Source organism: Podarcis pityusensis (assembly GCF_964106645.2).
Source record: "Podarcis pityusensis genome assembly, chromosome: 9".
NCBI classification, from domain to species: domain Eukaryota; kingdom Metazoa; phylum Chordata; class Lepidosauria; order Squamata; family Lacertidae; genus Podarcis; species Podarcis pityusensis.
In genome coordinates, this window is record NC_138034.1 from 71,316,519 (window position 1) to 71,344,405 (window position 27,887).

The following is a 27,887-nucleotide window of genomic DNA, read 5'->3' on the forward strand; positions in this document are numbered from 1 at the left end:
TCCTTTTCAGGCCAACCTTGAGTGGGACTGCTAGGTTTCCAGTCATATCAGTGAGACTCATGAGCTGTCCAGCAGGACAAGGGCAGCTCTATGGCAAGGTGTGCTGGAGGAGCTGAAGAGTTGTCCAACCCAGGACAAACTGCAACACAAACAGATGAGTTAGAAGGAGATGTTGCTTCAGCAACAGCCAGGAAGCATGCAAAGAGCTTTGTACCCGGACTTACTTTGATTCCATCAACGGTGTTTCCGAAAAAAATTACACATCACTTTGGAAGACAGGCAAACTAATATCAGTGTACTGGAAGAAGCAAAGATCACCAGTGTTGAAGCAATGATTCTTCAACATCAACTTCGTTGGGCTGGTCATGTTGTGTGGATCCCTGATTATTGTCTTCCAAAGCAACTGCTCTACTCTGAACTTAAAAATGGTAAGTGTAATGCTGGTGGTCAACAAAAAAGGCTCAAAGACTCTCTCAAGGCAAATCTAAAAAAAATGTAGTATAAACACCAACAACTGGGAAACACTGGCCTGTGAGTGCTCCAGTTGTGGTGTAGCCAGTACAGTGTAGTGGTTAAGAGCAATAGACTCATAATCTGGGGAACCGCGTTCGTGTCTCCGCTCCTCCACATGCAGCTGCTGGGTGACCTTGGGCCAGTCACACTTCTCTGAAGTCTCTCTCTCTCTTTTTTTTTTAAATGATTTTTGTTAAGATTTCAATAAAAAGTTAGACAGAAAAACATAAAAATAGAAGTACAAAAATACACAATACATAATCCAAACAGAGAAGGAAAACACAAAAAACAAAATACACAAAAAACACACAAAAAAACCAGAACAATTAAAAACAATATCACTTTTCCATTTCCGTTTTTGAATTTACTTATTTTCTGGACTTCCTCATACCTCCCTCTTTTGTATTCCAGTCCAAATTGTTTGTCCAGCAATTTCTTTTCCACTTTTTTAATCCCAATCTTTAATCTTAATATAATATATAATACTTAAACTTCTTTAATCCTAATCTTTAATCTTAATGTAATATAGCATTAAAATTTTACCTCCTAAGTACCAAATTTCCATTTCCTTAAGCATCTTTAATCCTAATCTTTAATCTTAGTCTATCAATAACTTTAACCTGTACAGCTGGAAACCACTTATTTTCGATCCAACATCACTCTAACATTCTTTAATTTTGCAGTGTTTCTGAAGATAATCTTTGAATTTCTTCCAATCTTCCTCCATCGACTCTTCTCCCTGGTCACGGATTCTGCCAGTCATTTCCGCCAGTTCCATATAGTCCATCAGTTTCATCTGCCATTCCTCCAGCGTGGGAAGTTCTTGTGTCTTCCAATACTTTGCGATGAGTATTCTTGCTGCTGTTGTTGCATACATAAAGAAAGTTCTATCCTTTTTTAACACCATTTGGCCGACTATGCCCAGGAGAAAGGCCTCTGGTTTCTTAAGGAAGGTATATTTAAATACCTTTTTTAATTCATTATATATCATTTCCCAGAAAGCCTTAATCTTTGGGCACGTCCACCAAAGGTGAAAAAATGTACCTTCAGTTTCTTTACATTTCCAACATTTGTTATCGGGCAAATGATAGATTTTTGCAAGCTTGACTGGGGTTATGTACCACCTGTATATCATTTTCATAATATTCTCTCTTAAGGCATTACATGCCGTAAATTTCATACCTGTGGTCCACAACTGTTCCCAGTCAGCAAACATAATGTTATGTCCAACGTCCTGTGCCCATTTAATCATAGCCGATTTTACCGTTTCATCCTGAGTATTCCATTTCAGCAGCAAGTTATACATTCTTGACAAATTCTTAGTTTTGGGTTCTAACAGTTCTGTTTCTAATTTTGATCTTTCCACCTGGAAGCCAATTTTCCTCTCCAATTTAAATGCCTCCATTATCTGAAAATAATGAAGCCAGTCTCGCACTTTGTTTTTTAGTTTTTCAAAACTCTGCAATTTCAGTCTATCTCCGTCTTGTTCCAAAATTTCCCAATATTTCGGCCATTTGACCTCCATATTGACCCTTTTCAAGGCTTTCGCTTCCATTGGTGACAGCCACCTTGGGGTTTTGTTTTCTAGCAAGTCCTTATATCTTATCCAAACATTAAATAGCGCTTTCCTGACAATGTGGTTTCTAAATGCTTTATGTGCTTTGACCTTATCATACCATAAATATGCATGCCATCCAAATACATTGTTAAAACCTTCCAAGTCCAAAATGTCAGTGTTTTCAAGAAGTAGCCATTCTTTCAACCAGCAAAAAGCTGCTGATTCATAGTAAAGTTTGAGGTCTGGCAGGGCAAATCTGCCTCCTTCCTTTGCATCCGTTAGAATTTTAAATTTTATTCTGGGCTTCTTGCCCTGCCAGACAAATTTAGAAATGTCTTTCTGCCACCTCTTGAAACAATCCATTTTGTCAACAATCTGCAAAGTTTGAAACAAAAACAACATTCTAGGCAATACATTCATTTTTATCGCAGCAATACGGCCTAGCAGTGAAAGCTTCAAATTTGACCAAATTTCTAAGTCTTTTTTCACTTCAGACCAACATTTTTCATAATTATCTTTAAATAAATTCCCATTTTTTGCTGTCATGTTAATCCCCAGGTATTTAACTTTCTTAACCACTGTTAAACCTGTCTCATTCTGAAACCTCTCTCTTTCAAACGATGTTAAATTTTTCTCTAAAACCTTGGTTTTTGACTTGTTCAATTTAAATCCTGCCACTTGACCAAATTCTTGAATCAGTTCTAAAACCCTTTTAGTACTAGATTCTGGCTCCTGTAACGTCAATACTAAGTCATCTGCAAATGCTCTCAATTTGTACTGTTTGGTTCCGACCTGTATACCTTTAACCGACTGGTCCCTTCTAATCATATTCAGCAGAACCTCCAGGACCGAAATAAAAAGAAGTGGGGAAATTGGGCAACCTTGTCGTGTCCCTTTTTCAATTTTAAGTTCTTCCGTCACAACATTATTTACAATTAGTTTACCTTTTGTTCTGAATAAATTGCACCTATACCATTCTCAAAACCTTGGCCTACCCCCATACCCTGTAGATTCTTCTTCATAAAATTCCAAGAAATATTGTCAAAGGCTTTCTCCGCATCTACAAATATCAACACTGCTTTAGTGTTTATATTCACTTCTAATTTTTCCAAAATATCAATTATATTCCTCAAATTGTCAGACAAATGTCTTCCTGGGAGAAAGCCCGCTTGGTCTTTATGAATCTCTTCCATCAACACTTTTTTAAATCTCTTAGCCAAAATATCTGCAAAAATTTTGTAATCCACATTCAGTAATGATATAGGGTGGTAGTTCTTAAGCTGTGTCTTTTCAGTCTCTGTTTTTGGTACAAGTGTAATATATGCTTCTTTCCACGACTCTGGTGCTCTTTTCCCCTCCATTATTTCGTTGCAGACCTCTTTCAAAGGTTGAATTAACCATTCTTTTAAAGATCTGTAGTATCTAGAAGTCAAGCCGTCTGGTCCTGGAGATTTACCCAATTGCATGTTTTGAATGGCACCTTCTATTTCCTGTTCAGTTATTCTATGATTCAAAATTAATTTGTTTTCTTGAGATATTTTTTGTAATCCATTTGTTTTCAAAAATTGGTCTAGGTCTGTTTCTTTCAATGGCCCTTGAGTGTATAATCGTTTAAAGTACCTCTGGAAACAACTTCTGATCTCTGCAGGGTTCTGTATGTTTCTTCCTTCCACTTCTAAGTTCGTAATTGTATTTAATTTTTGTCTCTTTTTCATTTGCCATGCCAACAGTTTACCACATTTTTTGGCCGACTCAAAAGTCTTTTGTCTCATTTGTTTAATTTTCCATTCTATTTCCTGATTCATCATTTTCATATATTGTACTTGATATAACTTTAACTCTCTCAGAATCTCTTGAGATTTTGGATTTACTCTCAGTCTTTTTTCACATTCCTTTATTTTGTCCATTATCTTATCCTTCTTCTCATTTTGAGTTCTTTTCTTTATTGCATTCTGTTGTATTAAGAACCCTCTCATAACTGCTTTACTTGCATCCCAGATTACCCTTCTCTCCACGTTGGTACTAAGGTTTATCTGAAAATAATCTCTCAGGGTTTTTTGGGCCTTCTTAAGTACTTCTTCATCTCTAAATAAGGTGTCATTCATCTTCCATCTGAAGGAGCCAGTTGGTGTTAGTCTCATTTCCATCTTAACAGCATTATGGTCGGAGCAAGTTTTCGGGCAGATTTCCACCTTTCTTGTCTTTGGTGCCATTCCTCTAGTTATCCAAATTTGGTCGATTCTTGTCCATGTCATTTTGGCTTCAGAAAAGAAAGTTCCCTCTTTAGCCATGGGGTTTCTTATTCTCCATATGTCAACTAAATCCAAGTTGTCTGTCATGTCAAAAAAAGTTTTCGGTAGTCTACCATCCTTGGTGACTACCTGTCTTTGTGCCTTGTCCATATATGTGGATACCACTCCACACACTTCTCTGAAGTCTCTCAGCCCCACTCACCTCACAGAGTGTTTGTTGTGGGGGAGGAAGGGAATGGAGAATGTTATCCACTTTGAGACTCCTTAGGGTAGTGATAAAGCAGGATATCAAATCCAAACTCTTCTTCTTCTTCTTCCAATTGTAGAACAGCCTTTACCAAAGGTGTCATGGACTTGGAAGACACTCAGACTCAGGACGAAAGGGAGAAACATGCTAAGAGGAAGGCAGACGTGGCAAACCCTCAGCTTGATGAACTCCTGCCCGGAAACCTATGTCCCCACTGTGGAAGGACGTGTGGATCCAGAATTGGCCTCCACAGTCACTGATGGACTCACTGTTAAGACCATGTTTATGGAAGACAATCTTACTCGGCTACGAGCGATTGTCAAAGAAGAAGAAGAACCTGGACTTACTGCCCCATCTCTTCCTAGAATATTAGTAGTATCCTTATTCAGATTGTGTTCATGAAAATATAAGGACATAAGGAAGAGCCTGCTAGATCAGGCCGATGGCTCAACTCATCCAGCATTCTGTTCTCACAGTGGCCAACCAGATGACCATAGGAAACTGGCAAGCAGGTCACAAGCACAAGAGCACTCTCACCACCTGTGGTTTCCAGAAATGATATTCAGAAGCATTATTGCCTCTGACCATGGAGGCAGGGCATAACCATCATGGTTAGCAGCTACTGATAGCCTTCTCCTTCATGATAACTTCATATTCTGGCTTCATCCTCTTAGGTAGTGCTCACAGATGGATAGCCTTCAGGTGCCTTTGTGTTTGTGTATTTTCTTATGAATCTCCTTTTCCTGATGTCTCGGCAATTTACACACATATGTTCAAAACAGTTAATGTATTTAAAATAGTACACATTATATGGGCAAAAATATATATCATCTTAACTGTTTACCCTCTATCCAATCATCTTCTTCCGCTCCATCACATCACCACCTCTCATCCAAACACAGTCCTTAAAATACAACTTACTCAACCCTTTTGTTAACCCTCTTTGTACCTTATACAGAGGCATGGTGTTTTGCTTTTTTACTTTAACCTTCAGCTGTTAGGTTGCTCTTTAACCAATTCTTGCAGTCGGGTTGAATTCTTGCATACATGTCACTGGCCTCACTGATAATGGCACTTGTAAAAATTCCACATCAGTAGGTGTATTAGAAAATGATGATTATGACAATTACACCAGCTACTTCAACCACCACCATGGGAGCCAACTCCTGGGGGCTGAGGGGTCTTTGCCCCTCAATAAAATATTTGAGCCCCCCCCCCAATTGATGGGCATTGTCATTCAAATGATGTGTGTTCACTGCATCATGTGATTGTTTATCTGGGGCGGGACTTACCTCCCACCCACACCCAATATTTCATTCAGGTTGGTACCCCGGCAACAACATTTTGGAAGCCACATTTGGCAGCCACACGTCTAAACCAAATCAGCCCTGGAACGCTTTCCTTAAATAGAGCATCTGCTTTGCATGCAGAACGTCACAGGTTCAATCCCCATCATCTCCAGATCAGTCTGAGAAAGACTCTCATCTGAAAAACCTGGAGAGCCACTGCCAGCTATTATTGACAATAGTAGGCTAGGTGGTCCAGTGATCTGAATTGGTGTAATGCAACTTCTTAGATTCTTTCAGAAGAGAGCTCAAAGCAAAACAAATAAGCATCACAAGATATTTAGGGGAAGAGTCACAACTCCAGCACTTCCTCAATCATTTTTCAGAAAACACAAAGCCCCTGTTCCATCAGCCATCAGGCATGTTTGTCTTCACAACCTTTAGGTTATTCTCTCTCCTTGTAAGCTGTTGAGAGTTCCTACAAAGAGGTAGTGATTGCTTGCAGCTCCTGCTGTTTCCATTCACATTTCAGATTCCCAGAAGATCACAGGAAACATTCTCTTTTCATTTTCATTTCCGCATGGCAAAGGCTGCTCCCAGGAGAGCAGAATTGCTTCTACTGATGGTCACAAAGAACAGCCAGTTTAGCCTGAGCTCTTCTTTTCACACCAGCCAGCCCAGCTCCCTGCTCAATGCATCCCTAACAGAAGGCTACCCAGCATCTGCTTGAAGACCCCTAGTAAGCAGGGTCATCACCCTTCTAGATCATTTGTCCCATTGCCGTACCGCTCTTTTACTGTCAATAACTTCCTCCCAACATTAAACCCAAATCTACTGAGCTAAGTTCAAGGTCCTGGTGTACAAAGTCCTCGATGCCTCGGCACCAGGATACCTAAAAGATTTCCTCATCCCTTATATACTTGATTGATTGTGTGGTGAGTTCCCGCCCCCCCCCCCAGGTGGAAATAATGACAAATGACACAATTATTAAGGTTAATGGGCTAAAAAAGGCCACAACTTTATTGGTTACAGGTGATGAGCGGTACTGGCTTAGGCATTGGTCCTAATCAACTATATCCGACTTCAGCCCCTCCGCTTGAAGTCTGGGAAGGGTTAACCACCAGTAGATGGAGTCCTGCTGATACACATCAACTAGGAACTCCCCCAAGGTCACAGATAGGGGGTGTGCCTTGGGCCCTCACCGCCCTAGGCTTCGGACAGGGCCACCCCCCCCCTCGGAATCCTTTATCGGACTACCCTTAAATATGCGGGGGCAGGTGATGGTGTTAACTCCCCTCTTCCATCTACAGAACTATACCAATGCCTAACCGCCAATACCCAGAAAGTTGTGATGATTTGCTATGAAGTAGGTGAAAACCAAGTGGCTGGTGCCAATTTGCCAAGTGGAAAAATTCCTACCAGACCCCTCAACGGCGACCAACCAAGGTCCATAGCAAGGTCAAAGAACGAAAACCTTATAGGGCGGGAGGGTGGGAAAACAGAACAGCTGATGAGCAGCAAAGAGGGAGATCCCTGGCTGTGTCCTGCCTTTATAGGGCAGGCCACGCCCCCTGATCCGGCCAATTGGCCGGCCAGGAATCCCCTCAATCCCACAGGGGCTGGCCTCCACCCACCACGCACGTGGAGGGGCCGTGAAGGCCACAACCTCACCTCCTCCGAAGGGTGGAAGTGGCTTAACTGCACTCTGCAGGAGAGGATTTCCTGCAAATACCATCTCATCAGGAACCCCATGATGCGGGAATCAGACATTTAGTGGTGTGGTACCTACCCATTGGAATTCTCTCCTGTAAATGTTAGACAGTCACCGTCTCTTTGTAGCACCTACTGGAGACCTTCCTCTTCCAATCAACATTGTTAGTAGACAAAACCACAGGCTCCCCTTTAGCCTCTTTTTATTGACCCCAGTTCTGACCTTAACCAAAACCATACCCTACCTCTGTAGGCCAAGGATGGGGAGACTGTGTGGTCCTGCAAATGTTGCTGGACTCCAACTCCCATCAGCCTCCATCCACTATGCTCAACGGTCATGGGTAATGAGAGCTGTAGCCCAACATCTTCCCGTCAGTCAAAAATATCATGGCAGTCCCCACCCAGATCCAGTCAACATAATTGACACATTATGCTGATCAGATATGGCAATTATTATGCAAAGGAGATTCATATGACCATGCCTGATTTGCATAATTACTAACAGGTGTTTCACCCCAGCTTCTGTTGTTTGTGATGGAGAGTGCAAATGATTCTGCTGCTCTGTCAGAGGGAAAGTGACCTGATCATGTTCTCTGAAAAATGCATGCTGGGGGATTAGGAAGGGTCTGAGCAAAACCATCTGCTTGAAGAGCCCAAGATGTACAGTCTTTCAAATGAGGTTGCCCCATATATTTGTATAGCCTGCATTCTTATAACTGCAAATATCATAACACATTTAAATAGGGAGACCACACATGGAACTAATCTATACTAGTCAATTTAAAACATTATAAATGTGTTATAAGCACGTGACACCAGAGGGTGCTGTAGAGCAATGTAACATTGTCAATGTAAAATTGCATTGAGAGCTATATAACGTTTATTTTTTTAAGTGTTTTTACAATCAGTATAGATCTAGCCTTGGATCACTATGTACAGTTCTGGTCACCTCGCCTGGAAAAGGATATTGTAGAACTGGAAAAGGGCAACCAAAATTATTATGTGAATAAACATGATGGGAATACTAACCTATGAGGAAAAGTTTCAATATTTATTGTTATCATTATCATATTTTCTCTGACAAGACTCAAGGCAGCACACAGATCAAAACAAAAATCACTAAAAACAAAGGGGGTGACATTTGGGACTTTTTAGTTTGGAGAAAAAGCAAATAAGTAGAGACACAGCTGAGGTCTATAACATCGTGTGTGGTGTCACATAATGCTAGAATTCAGGGGCCTCCAAAGAAGCTGAATGTTGGAAGAGTCAGGACAGAAAACAGAAAAGTATTCTTTTGCAAAGCATGTAGTTCAACTATTTAATTCACTCCTACAATAGCTAGTAATGGCCACCAACTTGGATGGCTTTAAAAAAAGATTAGACAAATTCATGGAGGACAAGGCTAGCAATGGCTACTAGACAGGTGTCAGGATGCTGATAGCAGCTCCTGGCTGGTTGCCCAGGAAAGCATAAAGAAGGAACGGTTTCTTTTAAAAGGTATAGGACCCAGCCTCCTGGATAACAACATTGTCCCAAGTGATTCTCCCCCCCACACACACACATACTCATATCTCCCACTTCCTCATTTGTCACTTCTACGGGTGCTGCTTGTGATGGCCTGGGACTCTGGCTCTGACTCGGAGCCAGAGGAGTCTCAGCCCGCACCAGATCCATAGCTGTCAAGTGTCCCTTATTTGAAGGGACAGTCCCTTATTCCAGCGCCATGTCCCGCTGCTGTCCCTTATTGATGGATGTCTCTTAAATGTCCCTTAAATGATGTCCCTTAAATTTCAAAGGAAGCAGCTCCTCTCCCTCCCTCCCTGCCAGCCAGGGAGGAGGGAGGCTCCAACTGTGTTGCTTGGCTGTGTTGCTCACCCAATAAGTCTAAGAACGACTGGGGGGGGGGGTGGAGCTTGCATGCCTTGTGTGTGGCTAGTTAATGCAAGCTGAGGAGGTTTTTGAATGCTGGACGCCATTTTGTTGCACGTGCTGCTGCAAACTTTGCAGTGCAAAGCCAGGCTGGGGAGCCATCTTAAGTTGGGGCTGCATTGGCCTTGTGGTGCATGTGATTCAGATTCTATTCAGTTGAACCTCTGGTTACAAAGTTGGTTGGACAGTGTTCTCGAAGCTACCTAGCATGAGTTTGACCAGACTGCAGGAGGACAGGAAGACTGGAGTGCCTGGAACAGGTGAGGCTGCAGGTCCCTTATTTTGGCTGCTGATCCCTTATTTTCAAGGCTGCTGGTCCCTTATTTTCAAATCTGTAAGTTGGCAGCTATGACCAGATCCTTTGCCTCAGGCGGCAGCTGAACCTAGTCTTGGGCCTATTTCTGAAGAGCCCCAGTCTGCACAGGTTCCCCTGCAACAAGCACCAGCTGGGCTGAGTCAGGGGCCTGAGCCTGCACTGGCTCCAGATGTGGGGATTACCTCATTGCCTTCAGCTGGGCCATCACTTGCAGCTGCTCCACTACTGGTTTGGTCAGGGGAGGCTTAGGCGGCCCCTGGGTCTAGTAACCCACCGACATCTCCAGAGCTGCAGAGACTAAGGTCTGAGAGAAGGAGAGACCTGAGTACTCGCAGGAGGAGTGCTCGCCTCCGGGCAAAACAGGGAGGTGAGTCACCGGGGGATCAGGACCGGCCGTTACCCTGAAAGAGATAAAAGGCTGCTGGACCCCCCTCCAGGTTGTGGAAGCAACGTTGCTGTTTGCTAGAACCTGCCTGAGATCCTGTGCCTGACCTTGCCTGGTTTCCTGCCTTGGCCCTGTCAGACTGACTCCTCATGGAACCCTTGGATTTGGGACTGGACCTGGACCGTGTTACTCGGGTTACCCCAAGGCCCAGCACACTGCTATGTGCCCTCTGTCTTTGAGCTCTTTGCTCTCCTACTTTCAAGGCTCACTGGATTCTGGGAGATGGAGGGTCTGGGATGCTTTCTGATGACACTGTGTCAGCCAGTTGCTGCTCTGGTTCTGCCTCCTTCTCCCCCTCTCCCATTATTTCCCAACTTTTCCCCTAATCTGCCTCTGTGCTGTGACCTCCCGCAAACCACTGTTGTAAATCTATACTGTCTTCCTCTTCCTCCTCCCTGGGAGGGTCAGGATGGGGAGACGGTCTCCACCACTCCTCCTATGACCAGTCCCTGACACCAGGATAGCTAGGCTCCTCCTGTGCTGTTGGAGGTGATATGACTCTGAGTACCAGTTGAAGAATCACAAGTGGGGAGTGTGTTGCATTCCTGTCCTGCTCATGGGCTTCCCATGGGCACCTGGTTGGCCACAATTGGAACTGGAAGCTGGACTAGATGGGCATTTGCCTGATCCTGTAGGCTCTTCTTAGGTTCTTATGAAGTTGACAGTTGATGTTACTACCAAAGATTTTATTTCAGTTTTACTGTGGAAAGAAAAAAAAATAAAGGGACAGAAATGGAGGACAAAGGACACTGGTGAATATTTATACAACCTGATGAGAGGAGCAAGAAGGAAAAACAAACTTAGTTTTCTGGGATAGGAGGCATTTCCCAGTTCTCAAGACTCAGACAAAAATATTTCTCCATATAAGGCAGGTCTGGGGAACTTGTGGTCCTCCAGAAATGGTTGGACTCCATCAACCCCAGCCAACATGGGCAATGGCCACCACCAAGTTGAAGCTAAGAAGTCCAGGTCAGGTAAGTACCAGGATATGAAACCAACCGGAAGCCACACCCCTTGCCATGAGAAGCTTTATCATAGGGTGGTTGTTGAAGGGGAACCACCAAAAAAAAAAAAAAAAAGGACCCTTTGGGGAAATTCTTCTGAGAAGATCCAAGGTCAACAACCACAACTATAGTCAAGTGTTTAATGGTGTCATTCTCTTACTGAGACTTCTCATATCAGTAGGACAGGTAGAATAGGAGATTGAAGCTGCAGATTGGTGTGACAGTACAAGTCAGAAGTCCAAGGGGAATCCTTATGTTCTGCCTGTCTGTATTCATTTAATCTGGGAAATTACAGCTCAGAGGAAACATAACCTTCCTGTAGCCTGTGACTATATTTCCCAGGGTAATTTTAAGCACCATATAGGCTAAAACAAATACATAAAGTTCTGGGGTATGAGCTCCACATTTTCCCAAGGGAGCACAGTCATCTTTATTTCCTTCGTCATGGCACTTGTTTAGAGAGGCCGAGATGCAGGCTCATTTGCTATGAATATCGCATTTCCCTTTAGACCTCGGCTGATCTCCATGACACTGTCTGTTCTGACTCTCACAGCAACTCTTGTGTGGCTCTGATGCCAGAAATTACACCTGTTGAAGTAGGTGTCCTTTCTGTATGAGGTGTTGGAGGTTTCAAAGCAGGCACCTGAGCAGTAAGACCAAGGCATCCCTCAATCTGCTTTGCCTGCTGCAAAACAGTTCAGAAACTTCAGCCAGTGCAGAATTCAGTGACCAGGTGGCTCAGCAGGGCAAGACGGTTTGAGCATATGATGCCAATCATGTCCTGACTGCATTAGATTTGATTGAATTAGTTATAAAGAGGAATGAGGTTATCACCCCTCTTTTATTGTCCATTCCAGGTCACCCAACCACTGCCACAATGTCCTTTCTCTTGGCAGAACAAGATGACCAGGTGACAGCAAATTCTGCAAGGTTTTTAGCTAGGGCAATTAGAATAAGATCCACTATTTGACTATTCATTCAAAACCCTAAAATGTATTTTATATAATTGACTTTTTATTTCTATTCTTTGTATATCATATTGTTGTTTTATTGCTATGGCCGATAGCTGACGCAAAGAAAGATTCATTCATTCATTCATTCATTCATTAAGAATGCTGGCTTTGACCCAGTGCTTTTTTTCTAAAAAAGAAAATGTTTAGGGGTAGTACTCTTGTACTACCACCAATTTATAGTTCAAATCGGGGGGAAATTAATACACTAAATGGACAAAAGTACAAGGATTCACAAAATGTTTAGGGTTATGCATACCCCTGTTTCCCCCTCAGAAAAAAGCACTGCTTTGACCTATAAAGCCTTAAATGGCTCAGGACCACAATACCTCAAGTACCACCTGTCTCCATAGGAACCACCCCAAAGCCTGCAATCATCCTCTGAGGCCTTTCTTTCTGTGCCTCCTCCATGAGAGGTCCTGAGAACAGCAACACAAGAAACAGAACTTCCCATTTGTGGGATGTTCTTGCCAGGCAGGCTTGCCTTCACAACATATCTTTTGGTGCCGGGCAAAAACATTCCCCTTCTCCCAGGCCTTCTACTTGAGCTGCTATAATAGGTTTCAAGCAATTTCTCTGCCGTTCTGAACACTTCCCAGTTCACCCTGGTAAATATCAAGTTATAGAAGTGCACATTGTTCATTTGTCCTGATCTGGTGCATGAAATGTATTTCATTTTGTGGTTGTGCGATTTGTGCTCATACTGTATTGTGATGGCCATTGGCTATAAACAAGAAACTCTATTGATTTATTTTATAGAAGTGAGGGTAGTGAATGGAAGTTGTCTGGGTTTTCAGGTGTACTGGTGAATGTCAGAAAAGGTTGAACCAAGATGATTTGAGCTTGTCTAGAATTTTTGCTTTTGATCCTTCGGTAGTCTGAACCATACCTTTAAAAAGAGGGGCGTCAAGAGATATTTAAAATAAAAATGTTTACTACAAGAATTTGAAACCTTGACATGTTCTCCTTACTGAAAAACCAGTCCCCTGAAAACAGAGACAAATCCCTTGCTCCTTAAAAGACAGTTGCCTGTTTATATATGCATTACCCTACTTAGATTTGCATAAAACAATTAGCATAATTACAAATGTACTGTATATATCAAATTAGTATTTGCAGCACCGCCTCCCACTGCTGTTTTCATTTGTCCAAAAATAGAAATATTTCCCAATAATTCCATGGTAAAGGTGCCAGATCTTCAGGCTCCTGGAAACAGATTGTTAAATTACTAGTTATGTTAATTGTCTTGATGCCCTCTTTGGGGCAGTTTTTCCTTGTAAAAAAAATGCTTGATATTTTTGATGTGTGGGGGAGAATTCTTCCAATCTTTGCAAGATAGAATCCCTGTTCCTGTAACTCTGCCACCTCAGAATTTCCTGCTCCCTCCAATATTTTCCCAGCACCACCATTCTCCTTCGCTGCCCCTGATTCCTGAAGCTTCGCCCTAGAATAAAGGAGGAACCAAAATGCCCACCCCCTGCTTTTCGCTTTGCCATGGGAGGCGTTGAAAATGGAGTACAGGTTTGCTGACTTTTGAAAGGGAGGACTTACCAGTGACAGTGATTGCATTCCTCCTGGCAACTGGTGGCAGAAGCATCACTATAAAACTGGCAGCAGCGACAAGAATGGAACTTGGAATTCACTGTTGCTTCCTCTACCAACAGAACCTGCCTTGGAAATGGTTCTTTTTCTTCCTCCTTTTTTGTTTAATGTGTCTACCTCATCCAGACTGGGAATTTATTGTCTATTAGTCTCCTGTTTGGCACTGTGCAAAGGGACAGGCAAAAGAGTACTGCAATACCTGGGGGGGGGGGGGGACATGTATAGGACTTTACCTTAGCTGTTATTGGTTATTTTCAGTTTGTTTTGTGTTGAGTATAATCTGATGCATTTGCATCTTGCATTATGTTTGTGTGCATCTCTATACAGTGGTACCTCTGGATACGAACGGGATCCGTTCCGGAGCCCTGTTCTCATCCAGAAGCGAACGCAACCCGCGAGTGCACGTCTGCGTGTGCGCTGGTCACAATTTGCTGCTTCCGCACATGCACGTGATGTCATTTTGACCATATGCACATGTGCGAGTGGCGAAACCCAGAAGTAACGCGCTCTGTTACTTCCGGGTCACCGTGGAGCACAACCCGAAAGCGCTCAACCTGAAGCACATTTAACCCGAGGTATGACTGTATCTAGAGCCGGTGTGGCAGAATGCTTAGAGTGCTGGGCTAGGACTTGGGAGACCCCAGTTCAAATCCCTACTCAGCCATGAAGCTCACTGGGCTAGTCACCATCTTTAGGCTACCTCACCGGGTTGTTGTGAGGATAAAATGTGTAGAGGGAGAATCAAGTACGTCACCTTGAGCTCCTTGGAGGAAAGGTGGGGTATAATAATAATAATAATAATAAATATCCTGAGTAAGCACAGACATACCTGGTGTCTCCTGCTGCCCAGATATTGGGATGCACCCAACTATATATCCATTGAATATTGAACTTTTGCAATTCAGATGCTAGCATAAACAGTCAACAACAACCGGCTGCTCAATTTGGGGGGTGGCAGATTGTTATGTCCTGCATGTATGATGGACGCAGCTCTCAGATCATGCATCCCTTTGTGGAAGCATGTTCTTTGGAAAATGTCAGCTACATGATCACACCATCCCTTGGATTTCGCATCACTCCACACCTGAATTTTGAACTTTGTTCTCCGTGATAGGCTCCAGTAGAGAGTGCGAGAGGAGAATAGCAGAGAGAAGGCCACTTCCAGCTTGTATCGATCTTGGCAAGATCAACAGCTCAGTGAGGATTCAAGTTGAGAGGTAATGCAGTAAAGGTAAAGGACCCCTGGATGGTTAGGTCCAGTCAAAGGCGACTATGGGGTTGCAACACTCATCTCGCTTTCAGGCCGAGGGAGCCGGCGTTTGTCCCCAGACAGCTTTCCGGGTCATGTGGCCAGCAGGACTAAACCCGCTTCTGGCACAACAGAACACTGTGATGGAAGCCAGAGCTCATGGAAACGCTGTTTACCTTCCCGCCACCTATTTGTCTGCTTGCACTGGTATGTTTTCGAACTGCTAGGTTGGCAGGTGCTGGGACAGAGTGACAGGAGCTCACCCAATCACAGGCATTTGAACCGCCAACCTTCTGATCGGCAAGCCCAAGAGGTTCAGTAGTTTAAACCACAGCACCACCCCTGTCCCATCCAACATGCTGATATATTTCCTAGTGAACCGGTTCACTCACGAGAAGGCTTCCCTTTACCCTTTAACTCTGAGCCGTTGTTTCTTCATTGCAGGAGAAGAACTGAAGACACTGAACTGAAGACACTGTGAGCAGAGGCTTGCATTTAGCATCTTCTCCTAGAAATATTTTAATGGGAGCGGAATCAAAAATAAAGTTCATAATGTGTGGAAGTTAGCAGATGGAAAGGGAGTGCATGTAAAGTACAAAACCACACTCTAAAAAGTATGAGAATGGACATTGACTTATTCACTGCTAAAAATTCTACCCCACGTTTTAGCCCAGCAGGGTCCCCAGACATGAGCAAGTTTTCAGAGGAGTGGTGCAGACTCAGAAATGCAAATGTTTATCCTTGTTTCTGGAAGGAAAAAAAAAGACTCATAAATTAAAGATATCTTGGGGTGTAGCTAAAACAATGGATTTTGCAGCCATTTGGTGACCATTTCTTATTTATATGAGAAGTCAGTCACAGGGATAGCAAGTTCCGATAAAATATGGCTGTATTTGCTAGTCATAACATTTGCTTTGTATTTTCTTTGCATCAAGTCAGGGTTTTGTTGACGTTGTTGCATCCAATTTATTGTGCCGTTTCTTGAGATTGCGCTTTAATTTACACAGTAATGGCTGTGAACCCAGGGGTGTTTTTTTTGGTTTTCACAGTTTTTCTTTCTTTTTTAAAAAATAATATTTATTAATTTTCCAACAATTTAAAAACTAAAAAAAAAAAAGCAACACAATACAAAGACACTACAAAACACTAACACATAATACTAATAAAACAAAAACAAAACCATTTCATTATCTTATCTTTCGTTCACTTATTTCCACGACCTCCTCACACCTCCCTTTTTGTATTCCACTTCTGTTAATTGTTTCAGCAATTCCTTTCCATCTTCCTCTGTTTTCTATCCTATAATTATCTTAACGCATTCTAACCTTATTTTTCCCTTTAATACTCTATTAATATATTTATACTTAATTCCTTATAACATTTCTACTAAAGCCATAAAACTTCATTCCAACATTTTTCTAACATTCATTAATTTTACAGTATTTCTGTAAATAGTCTTTAAACTCTTTCCAATCTTCTTCCACCGACTCTTCTCCCTGGTCTCGGATTCTGCCAGTCATTTCCGCCAATTCCATGTAGTCCATCAACTTCATCTGCCATTCTTCCCGGGTGGGTAAATCTTGTATCTTCCAATACTTCGCAATGAGTATTCTTGCTGCTGTTGTTGCATACATAAAAAAAGTTATATCCTTCTTTGGCACCAATTGGCCGACCATGCCAAGTTTTTCTCTTTTTTGTTTTTCTTTTTGTATTTTATTTCATTCTATATTTCTCACTGAACTATTATTTTAACATTATAATAAAGGATTTTTCAGGGGTGGGTGGGATACAATTTTGGATAGCTCCCCAAAGTGGTGTGTGACCCTTGTCCTGCCCCCAGCGGGATTATCAGGACTGCAACAGGGTTTGACACACACACACACACACACACACACACACACCCCGCAGCTCCCCCAGCAAGCCCAGGATTCTTTCAGGAAAGCTATGCCTGTTTAAAGTGATATCACAGTGCTTTAAAAATGTAGGGTGAATGTGGCCATAGTTTGAATTGCTCTTGGAATAAGCAAAGTTCTTTCCTCCATTTCATTCCCCCCCCCCCAAAAAGCTGGAGTTTTCCCCATCTCTAATCTGACACTGACTGACTTCTCAGCTCCCTAATACTAACCATACTGTCAGAGAATAGTTCTGCTGGCTGACAACCTTGCACATTTATTTCTAAGAAGAAAAAGGTGGATTTTTACAGGCCCCCAGGTTGCTTTCGTGCAGCAAAGGTGACCTTGACTCGCCGCAAATTTCCCCCCTGCTGTGGAATAGTTCATAATAATGGAAAACTGTGGAAACAAAGCAGAGGAAACATTTACATTTATCCCCTTGCATGAGTTCAGTTGAAGAATTGCGTGGATGATGATTCAAGCTGTCCATGGAACTATAAGGGCTTTGTTCTATTATGGTCTTGCTTATTCATGAGAAACATCCTTTGCAAGGCAGCTCATTAAGAGTCAGCCGCCAGTCCTTTTCCTAATATCTGTTACACTATAAAGAAGATCACCTAACACAGGGAAGTTTAGAACACCCACAAACATTCCTAAAAATTCCAGCAGTATCCACCAGTAAACACTACTTATGCCCCATTTCACTGCACAATAAATGCATGGAAAATTCTAATAAGTGGAAAGACAACACACATCATTTCCCCAAATTTTCAAGAGATTGGGTGTGTGTGTTGTTGTTTTTTTAAAAAAAACTATCCTAGCAATTATCATCTAATTGGGATGATCTGAACCAGTAAGCTACCAGCTAGGGCCTTGGATAGCTCAGTTGGTTGAAGCATGGTGCTATTAACACCAAGGTTGCAGGTTCAATCCCCCTATGTGACATCTGCATATTCTGGCATTGCAGGGGGTTGGACTAGATGACCCTCAGGGTCCCTTCCAACTCTACAATTCTATGATTCTCTGAATCCACACCATTGAGCCAGAGGTCCAACTCAGATATCTGGCAATCGACCTGGGAAATGGCTCCCTTCCACCCTATAACGATGATATAACTCTGCTGGTACGTTAGTAGCAATCCCAAAAGAAACTTCCGTGCAACTATTTAGGTTTTCTAATGGAGTCATTACCATGTGGTATACTGGAGCACATTAGGGCGTCTTGGGAGATCTACTAATGTACCAAGAGAAATAAGTGAATTCATAAAAGCTCCTATGGGGAACTGGCTCGGTCTTTCTGAATCAGACTCCTATCAGAACAGGTAATTTTGCATCGGAAATGAGTGCTGTGCTGGGGAAATTCTCCAGTGGGTTTTTTATTATTATTCTGCCATTCCCTATTAATTAATGAGAAAAGAAATTGCATTAAAATGTGGTCAAAGGGGAGGTGCAATTTTGTGGAAATCCTAATCGGTGAGGCCAGCACAATAACTTGAGGGAACGGACTCTGCACTATTAAGTCTGCCCACCAACTCACAGGGAGGGCTAGAGGAAATGGGGGGGGGGGATTGCTGGATTTTAGAATCTCATATTTAATATATACAGCATGCTGCCAATATTTGCACTTAAATCTGAGCAGGGCGTTAAGCCAATATTTCATATCTGAGGAGGCTCTAAAGGCATTTGATAAGAGGAAAGTATCTGTAAAGGACTCTCTCCATGGAAAACAGTCAACCAATGAATCAACGGTTTAATCACATCGTCTGTTATTATGGCACAGCACCATGGCCGAGCTGCCAGGTGGAATAAATCAATAGTGTTATTCTTAAGTTGAACAGGAATCTGTATAATGGGAGCCGACGGAGGGAACCAAATGGGACAGTCCATACAATGTAAATTATCAGAGTCAAAGTATATAAATAGAGCCCTGGAGGGAAGGAGGGAGGCAGAAAGCCACACACATGGAGGAAGCTGTATAGATGAGACTGTCTCATTGAGGCATATTGAGGGGTGCAGGAGAAATACAAGTCAGTTTGCATTTCAAGGCAAAATGATCTGATTTGCACTTTTTGAAAAAGCATCCTAACTGAAACAATGAAAAGCAATGGCAAACCTAGACAGCATCTTAAAAAGCAGAGACATCACCTTGCCGACAAAGGTCTGTATAGTTAAAGCTATGGTTTTCCCAGTAGTGATGTATGGAAGTGAGAGCTGGACCATAAAGAAGGCTGATGGCCGAAGAATTGATGCTTTTGAATTATGGTGCTGGAGGAGACTCTTGAGAGTCCCACGGACTGCAAGAAGATCAAACCTCTCCATTCTGAAGGAAATCAGTCCTGAGTGCTCACTGGAAGGACAGATCGTGAAGCTGAGGCTCCAATACTTTGGCCACCTCATGAGAAGAGAAGACTCCCTGGAAAAGTCCCTGAGGCTGGGAAAGATGGAGGGCACAAGGAGAAGGGGACGACAGAGGACCAGATGGTTGGATAGTGTTCTCGAAGCTACCAGCATGAGTTTGACCAAACTGCGGGAGGCAGTGGAAGACAGGAGTGCCTGGCGTGCTCTGGCCCATGGGGTCACGAAGAGTCGGACACGACTAAATGACTAAACAACAACAACAAATTTCCTCCATCAAAATTAAATAATACAATTCCCAGCCCCTGGAGCTATTATCTGGAAAATTAATTCACTTAAAGCACCCATTAGCTATCCAATGAATTGGCATGGTCATCTGTCATGGATGCTTTAGTTGAGATTCCTGCATTGCAGGGGGATCCCTTCCAACTGTACAATTCTATGATTCAATGAGTTCATTTCTAATTACACTGAAGTGGCAAAGTGGAAATATTAAAACCATTAAAAATTATTCGGAGATGTTGCCCACAGTGCAGGTGCCAAAACACTTTTTGGAAGAAAGGAGTGTGTGGCGTGCTCTGGTCCATGGGGTCATGAAGAGTCGGACGTGACTAAACGACTAAACAACAACAACAAACTGAAACACAGCGATCTTATCAAATGTGCACTCCTTCAAATTTTACAATGCAGTTCTCCTACCAATTATGTGTACACAAAAAATGGATGTACAGTGATCAGTTGTGCATGTAAATGGATATGCTAGTGAAGATAAAAATGCATTGCCCACACACCCATAAAGAACACACAAGGAGCCTTAACTGTGGTGGAGAAGATAACATTTATTTGAATGTAACAACGTAGAGGATCTGCAAATAACCAAATAAGTAAAGTTAGCCAATTCAAAATATAGTCCTGGCAGGGAAATGCCCTCCTCAACCCTGGGCATGTTTACAAGCTTCACCTGTGGACCTACAGCAAAGGACTGGAAGGCATTTCTCCTCCTTGCTATGAAAACCTTGAGTGTGTGAACCCAGCAAGCACGCAGTGGTCCTGCTGGTTTGACATTCCCCCCAGTGCGCCTGTCAAGTCTACAGGGCACCCCAAAGGACCCAACGCCAAGGCAATGTAGGGTGACAAGACTGCTGTTAATCCATTAATGCTTCGGGTATTTACCACACCAGATCACAACTAGTCTTTCCTGCCCAAACTGAAAACCGATTAAACCAATCAAAAATGCCACTCCAAGAACAGGACCCCCATAAGTATGGGGGAGGTAAAAAAGAGGAGCTCTACAGCCAGTCAGGGGCACACCCCACCCCCACTCACCTGTTCACCAAATTGTGTGTTCAGGCATCCCCACAACTGTCATAACTGAATATGTGGACCCCTAACATGACAGCTTGTTGTTCTAAAGCTTGTTGTTGTTGTTGTAGTAGTAGCCCTGTCAAGAGCAGCCAACCTTTACAGACAGCTGAACGAGTACAGCTTTGTGCTGTAGTAACTTCCTACTCCCTTGCCTTTTTGCAGGAATGTGTAACTACGGAACTGAAAATATGTGAAAACTTCCTAGGTAATAAAACAATGTGTTTGAAGCTTCATGGGGGAAATTTATTACTCTCCTTTGGCTTTGTATACTGTTAGTTTATGAGTCTTCACAAGAGCGAACAGCATTCATAAACCAAGCTGGCAGTAAGAATGGTGTCCAGGAGCAGTTTTGACATCTCTCCTTCTGCAAACCCAAAGCTGGGTGTGTGGGCTCTGTCAGCAAAGAATGTGCTGTGATTTAGGAAGGAGGTGAAGGCAAGCTGGGTGGCTGAGCAAGGTTATTGTACTCAGGAAGACCTGAGTACATCGTGTCCAGGTGTCTCTGTAAGCTGAAAGTGCCACGTAATATTACTTCTGCACTTGCAAGCAATCGATCTCTTCGTGTGGCAGCCCCTGCCCATTGATATTAGGTGGGTGCTTTTACAGTACAGTGGTACCTCGGGTTACAAACACCTCGGGTTACAAACACTTCGGGTTACAGACTCCACTAACCTGGAAGTAGTACCTCAGGTTAAGAACTTTACCTCAGGATGAGAACAGAAATTGCATGGTGGGGGCAGCAGGAGGCCCCATTAGTGGCACCTCAGGTTGAGAACAGTTTCAGGATAAGAACGGATCTCCGGAACAAATTAAGTTCATAACCAGAGGTATACCACTGTACTGTTTGGAGCTAAAACCTTTGCTGTTGTTGCTTAAAGCAAGCCTGCCCAGACATGTACTTTTGACAAGTATTTTAGCCCGTGGTTTTATTTGGTGCTGCATATTTTTAAAACTGCTGATTTTATTTTGAAGAAAATTAGGCTAACTTGTGTTTAATAATAACTTGCTTTGCTGGCAATTTTGATGTATATTTTATGTATTAAAAAGCCACTTAGCTAAGCAGTATATTAATCCTGTTAAATAGATTTTTAAAAAAGTTTTAACAATTGAAATATCAGGTACATTCTCCTCTCACTCTTCATCAACATCGCAGTGAATGGGGAGTGGAGGTTTGAATCTTCCATCTCCAGCTGAAGTTTCTATGTTGCCCTACCATGTGGCAATTAGTTTTAGCAAACAAGCAAAAAAAGCTCCTATTAATGTCAGTGAAAGTTTGTTCACCCAAATGCTAATTGCTTTGGGTGTGTTATTTTCACAGAGATTGTGGCTGGGAAGGCTAAAATCTACTCTTACTACGTGCTGCGAACTTTGTAACAACCTCCCCACTTTCTCCCTGGCCTTGTATCTCATTTTAAATAACACACCGCACATTCAGAAAAGGCCAACCAAAATGACTAAGGGGCTGGTTCCCCTTTGGAGAAAGGTTACAACATCTGCGGCTTTTCGGTTTAGAAGGAAAAGGTGAACAAGGGGAAGACGTGGCAGAGGTTCGTGAAATGAAACTGTCTCAAGAACAGTTTGTCTCCGCTTTTCAAAACACTAGAAACCAGGGCCATTCAGAGAAGCTGAGTGTCGGAAGATTCGGAACAGACAGAAGGAGCTACATCTTCAGGCAGTGCATAGACAAACCATGGGATTTGCTCTCAGCAACTTGGATGGCTTTAAAGAGGGAAAAGGTTCGACAAAGATCGGAATAAAACAGACCCCATTAGGAAAATACTAAACCTGATAGAACACAGCAAAACAAGCAAATCCCCACTAATGGTCATGTCTCTAGACATCCTCAAAGACTTTGATGGTGTGGAACGGAAATACTTCCTAGAAGTACTAACCAGAATGATATTTGGCCCTAACTTCCGACAAATCCTTAAACAAATTTACAGTGGTACCTCTGGTTAAGAACTTAATTCGTTCCGGAGGTCCGTTCTTAACATGAAACCGTTCTTAACCTGAGGTACCACTTTAGCTAATGGGGCCTCCTGCTGCTGCTGCCATGCCGCCGTGTGATTTGTGTTCTCATCCCGAAGTAAAGTTCTTAACCCAAGGTACTACTTCCGGGTTAGCGGAGTCTGTAACCTGAAGCATCTGTGACCTGAAGTGTTTGTAACCCAAGGTACCACTGTACTCTAAGGCCTCAGTGAAAATCAGAATCAATAACAGAGTCTAGGTTAGAAACTCAAAGGGAAAAGACAGAGAAATTCTAAGAGGCACAAAACAAGGATGTCCACAATCCCCCTTTCTATTCATCTCTTGGCCCTCGAGCCATTAGGAATCCGACTCCGAGCAGCCCCTGAAATCAAAGGGGTGGAAGTAAAAGGTAATATAGTGGTACCTCAGGTTACAGACACTTCAGATTACAGATGCTTAAGGTACCACATTATTTACAAACCTGGGCTTTTTGTGGATAACCTTATGGTCACAACCCCAGACCCCACAATAATATAATAATAATAATAATAATAAATTATTTATGTCCCGCCCTCCCCAGCCAAAGCTGGGCTCAGGGCGGCTAACAACAATCAAAATAATCCAACATTCTAAAAACATTCATTATAAAATTAATTAAAATCAAATTGATGCAAACCATTAAGCAAAATTCTGTGCAGATTGCCAGAGGAGGGGGTCAGGCTGCGCCCTGACCAAAGGCCTGGTGGAACAGCTCTGTCTTGCAGGCCCTGCAGAAAGATGTCAGGTCCCGCAGGGCCCTAGTCTCTTGTGACAGAGAGTTCCACCAGATTGGAGCCGCGGCCAAGAAAGCCCTGGCTCTAGTTGAGGCCAGCCTAACCTCTCTGTGGCCTGGGATCTTCAGGATGTTTTTATTTGTAGACCGTAAATTTCTCTGTGGGACATACCAGGAGAGGCGGTCCCGTAGGTACGAGGGTCCTAGGCCGTATAGGGCTTTAAAGGTTAAAACCAGCACCTTAAACCTGATCCTGTACTCCACCGGGAGCCAATGCAGCTGGTATAGCACCGGGTGAATGTGATCTCGCAGCGAAGACCTCGTAAGGAGTCTCGCTGCAGCATTCTGCACCCGCTGGAGTTTCTGGGTCAGTCTCAAGGGCAGCCCCACGTAGGGCGAGTTACAATAATCCAGTCTGGAGGTGACCGTCGCGTGGATCACAGTGGCTAGGTCAGGGCGAGAGAGATAAGGAGCCAACTGCTTAGCTTGGCGGAGATGAAAAAATGCCGCCTTTGTTATAGCTGTAATCTGCGCCTCCATAGAGAGGGAGGTATCGGAGATTACACCCAAACTCTTAACGGACGATGCTGGCACTAATTGCACCCCCGCAAGAGATGGGAGTTGCCCCCTCAATCCCATATCGCCCCGTCCCAGCCAGAGGACCTCTGTCTTTGAAGGATTTAACTTCAACCGGCTCCCACGTAACCATCCAGCCACAGCTTCCAGACATCTGGTCAGTGTGTCTGGGGCCGAGTCAGGATGGCCATCCATCAACAAATAGAGTTGGGTGTCATCGGCATACTGATGGCAACCCAGCCCAAAACTCTGGACAAGCTGGGCAAGGGGGCGCATAAAGATGTTAAAAAGCATCGGGGAGAGAATCGCACCCTGAGGCACTCCACACACCAAGGAGTGGTGCAATGACAATTCCCCCCCAAGCGCCACCCTCTGTCCCCGACCAGAGAGCAACCACATTAATAGAAGAACTTAACACCTTCACAAGGGTGGGTGGCGCTGTGGGTTAAACCACAGAGCCTAGGACTTGCCAAGCAGAAGGTCAGTGATTCGAATCCCCACAACGGGGTGAGCTCCCATTGCTTGGTCCCAGCTCCTGCCAACCTAGCAGTTCGAAAGCACGTCAAAGTGCAAGTAGATAAATAGGTACCACTCCGGCGGGAAGGTAAACGCCGTTTCCATGCGCTGCTCTGGTTCGCCAGAAGCGGCTTAGTCATGCTGGCCACATGACCCGGAAGCTGTACGCCGGCTCCCTCGGCCAATAAAGCGAGATGAGTGCCGCAACCCCAGAGTCGGCCACAACTGAACCTAATGGTCAGGGGCCCCTTTAACTTTACCTTAACACCTTCACAACGGTGTCAGGCCCACAGATGAACTTTGCAAAATGTGCTTCAATAGCTACAAGCCATGCTGCCTATGTTATGTCAACGAGTGTCTGAAGCAGAATGTCAATTTCTGGAGATCACATGTGGGGAGATTGTTGTTGTGCTCAGGTGCTGCTTCCCATTGAGACATCTGGATGGGAGGCTGATGAGTTTTCATAAGCATTTCTTCAAAAATCACAAACTGAACTGAAGATGAGAAGACCTGAAGGTTGGAAAAACCAGAAAGGGAGAGAAACCAAAGTTGGCATATTTGTCCATCCTTAGGTGTGGATTACACAACCTTCCCCAGTTCTGAAATTCACCAGCATCACTAGTGCAGAGTGATGGTGAAATTAAGCCTAGCAGGACCAGTTTACATCTCACCAACTGCCGACATTTTAAATGGGACATTTTGCTGCAACTGTGGGTGACGCTGATGATTTAAACTCTGGTTTGGCTCGGCTTCTTTTGTATGGCTGTGACTTGCAGCAAACATCAGTCCTACTCCTACTCAAATTAGATCCATTATTTTAAATATATATATTTTTTTATTATTTTCCTCCTTAAACAATATTTTCAACAATACAATAACAAACATAAAACTTTCTGCTCTGCCGAGCTTGCGACTTCTTCCCTTCAGCAGGTTTTCTGCTTTTTCTCGCATTTTAGTTCTTTCACTGCTGTCCACATTGTAGGATTTATTTCAATCCTGCTAGTGTCTTCATATTTTTTTTGCAATTATGATTCAAAATCCTGCAGGTCAGTCTGGCCAATTCTGCAAAGTCCATCATCTTCGCCTAAGTAGATCCATTAATGTTAATGGCCCTACTCTGAGAGGAACTTAGTTCAATGCAACCCTCTGTTTGCAGAGCGCACAGATACACACGACACCCAAACCCTGGGGTTTTGCAGCATGCAAGCGTTCTGTCCACAGGCATCTGTCATAATGATGGGCATTTGCCTCCACCCCCCTTACATGGCAGAAGGTGTTTGCACTGATTGCAAAATTAATTTCCCATTCCAATAAAGAACGGCTGTGGATCTCCATTTCCTGCAACTTGGGAGGGCAGGCAGTTTGGAACTCTAGCTTACAATGATAAATGGGGTGAGACGAGATTATTCATTAAGTTCATTTTGTCCATGGCAAATGCTAGAATTGGAGAACAATTCAAATAAACCAGCGCAGAGCAGGGAGGGTGTCTTCCGCTTCAACGTCTGACAGAGATATTTGCAAAATGCTCCTTCCCAATGGAAAGTCACAAGAATAATTAAATTCAATTGCTGTAATTCAAATGAGAGCCTAATTACACCCTTGTGCGCATATCTCCTTCATAGACCCAGATGTTGGATTCATGCCTCCGGGGAGATTATTTATTTTGTTTTCCTGCTCCTTATTGGGGTTTTTTTTTTTTTTGCGGGAGGGGGAGAGTTCATCAATTTTAGATATCAAATTTGTTGGTCATGATGAGCTCTGAGAGACGTTGTGCTTCTGCTGCTGCTTTCCTGGTACAAAAAAGGAGATGAAATTTGCAGATCAATTCAATTTTTGCATGGATTTTTCAAACTTACACAGCAGCAAGGGAGCAAGTAGAAGCAGGACACAAAAGTCAATTCATTTACCCCCAACACAGCATGCTAACAAAGCCAGCTGATTGTCCTGGGAAGAAATGTCCATCAGAGTGTTGTTGAAGCAGCAATAGGAATGGAGACTGGAAATGTCAATACAGTGGTACCTCTGGTTGCAAACGGGACCTGTTCCGGAGGCCAGTTTGCAACATGAATAGAACGCAACCCGCAGGGGCGCGCCACTCCCTTGAAAAGTGTGGACAGGGTAGTAGTTAGTCCAAACCAGTGTCGAAGCAATGATTCTTCAACATCAACTTCGTTGGACTGGTCATATTGTGCAGATGTCTGATTATCATCTTCCAAAGCAACTACACTATTCTGAACTTAACAATGGAAAGCATAATGCTGGTGGTCAACAAAAAGGGTTTAAAGACTCTCTCATGGCAAAAAAAAAAAAGTAGTATAAACACTGACAACTGGGAAACACTGGCCTATGAGCGCTCCAATTGGAGAACAGCCTTTACCAAAGGTGTCATGGGTTTTGAGGACACTCAAACTCAGGATGCAAGGGAGAAACGTGCTAAGAGGAAGGCACGATTGGCAAAACCCCACCATGATCAACTCCCACCCGGAAACCTATGTCCCCACTGTGGAAGGATGTGTGGATCCAGAATTGGCCTCCACAGTCATTTACGGACTCACTGTTAAGACCATGTTTATGGAAGACAATCTTATTCAGCTACGAGTGATCACAAAAGAAGAAGAAGAAGAAGAAGACAAGTTAGTCTAAGGTTTGCAATTGTGCGTGCATGTACGTGGGGAGCCAGTCTGCTTGAATCCCATAGGACATGCTTCTGCAAAAACATGCATACGCTTGCACTGTAAATATACTTTGCACAGCACTTAATGAATGTAGGCAATTAACACGCTAGTCCGTCTCCAGAGATATCACCGTTCTACAAAGACATATCAGTGGCGGTAAGTCACGATGGCAGCAAGAAAGGAGATTCTGACCAAACATAAGCAACAACCTTCTGACAGTAAGAACTGTTTGACAGTGGAATGGTCTCCCTCAGGAGGTGATGGACTCTCTTTGGAGGTTTTTAATAATAATAATAATAATAATAATAATAATAATAATAATAAATTTTATTTATACCCCGTCCTCCTCAGCCAAGACCAGGCTCATGGCAGCTAACACCAGGTATAAAAACAATTGATTAAAATACAACATTAAAATGCAGCCTCATTTCAGTAGAAATGCAAATCAAAAACTTTTTGGGGAGGAAAACATGAAATCTTCACCAAGGCCAATTATCCAGACTGGTCCTACGTGGGCCAGAAAAAAGCAAGGGAAGTCCCCAAATAGGAGTTCCATCACAGAAAGAGAAAGGAAAAAGGAAAGAGGGGGAGGGAATCAAGTTGATTCCAGGCTAAAGGCCAGGCAGAACAACTCTGTCTTACAGGCCC

General features: G+C 43.3%; 1 long non-coding RNA gene across 1 annotated transcript in view; it reads right to left on the bottom strand.

Annotated features, from left to right (window-relative positions):
* Positions 1-10,066: 10,066 nt before the first annotated feature.
* The window catches only part of LOC308485467, a 175,300-nt gene continuing 157,479 nt past the window's right edge, over positions 10,067-27,887 (bottom strand). The window contains exon 3 of the long non-coding RNA XR_013990537.1: positions 10,067-10,242. This is a non-coding gene — a long non-coding RNA (uncharacterized lncRNA). The remainder of the gene's footprint in view (positions 10,243-27,887) is intronic.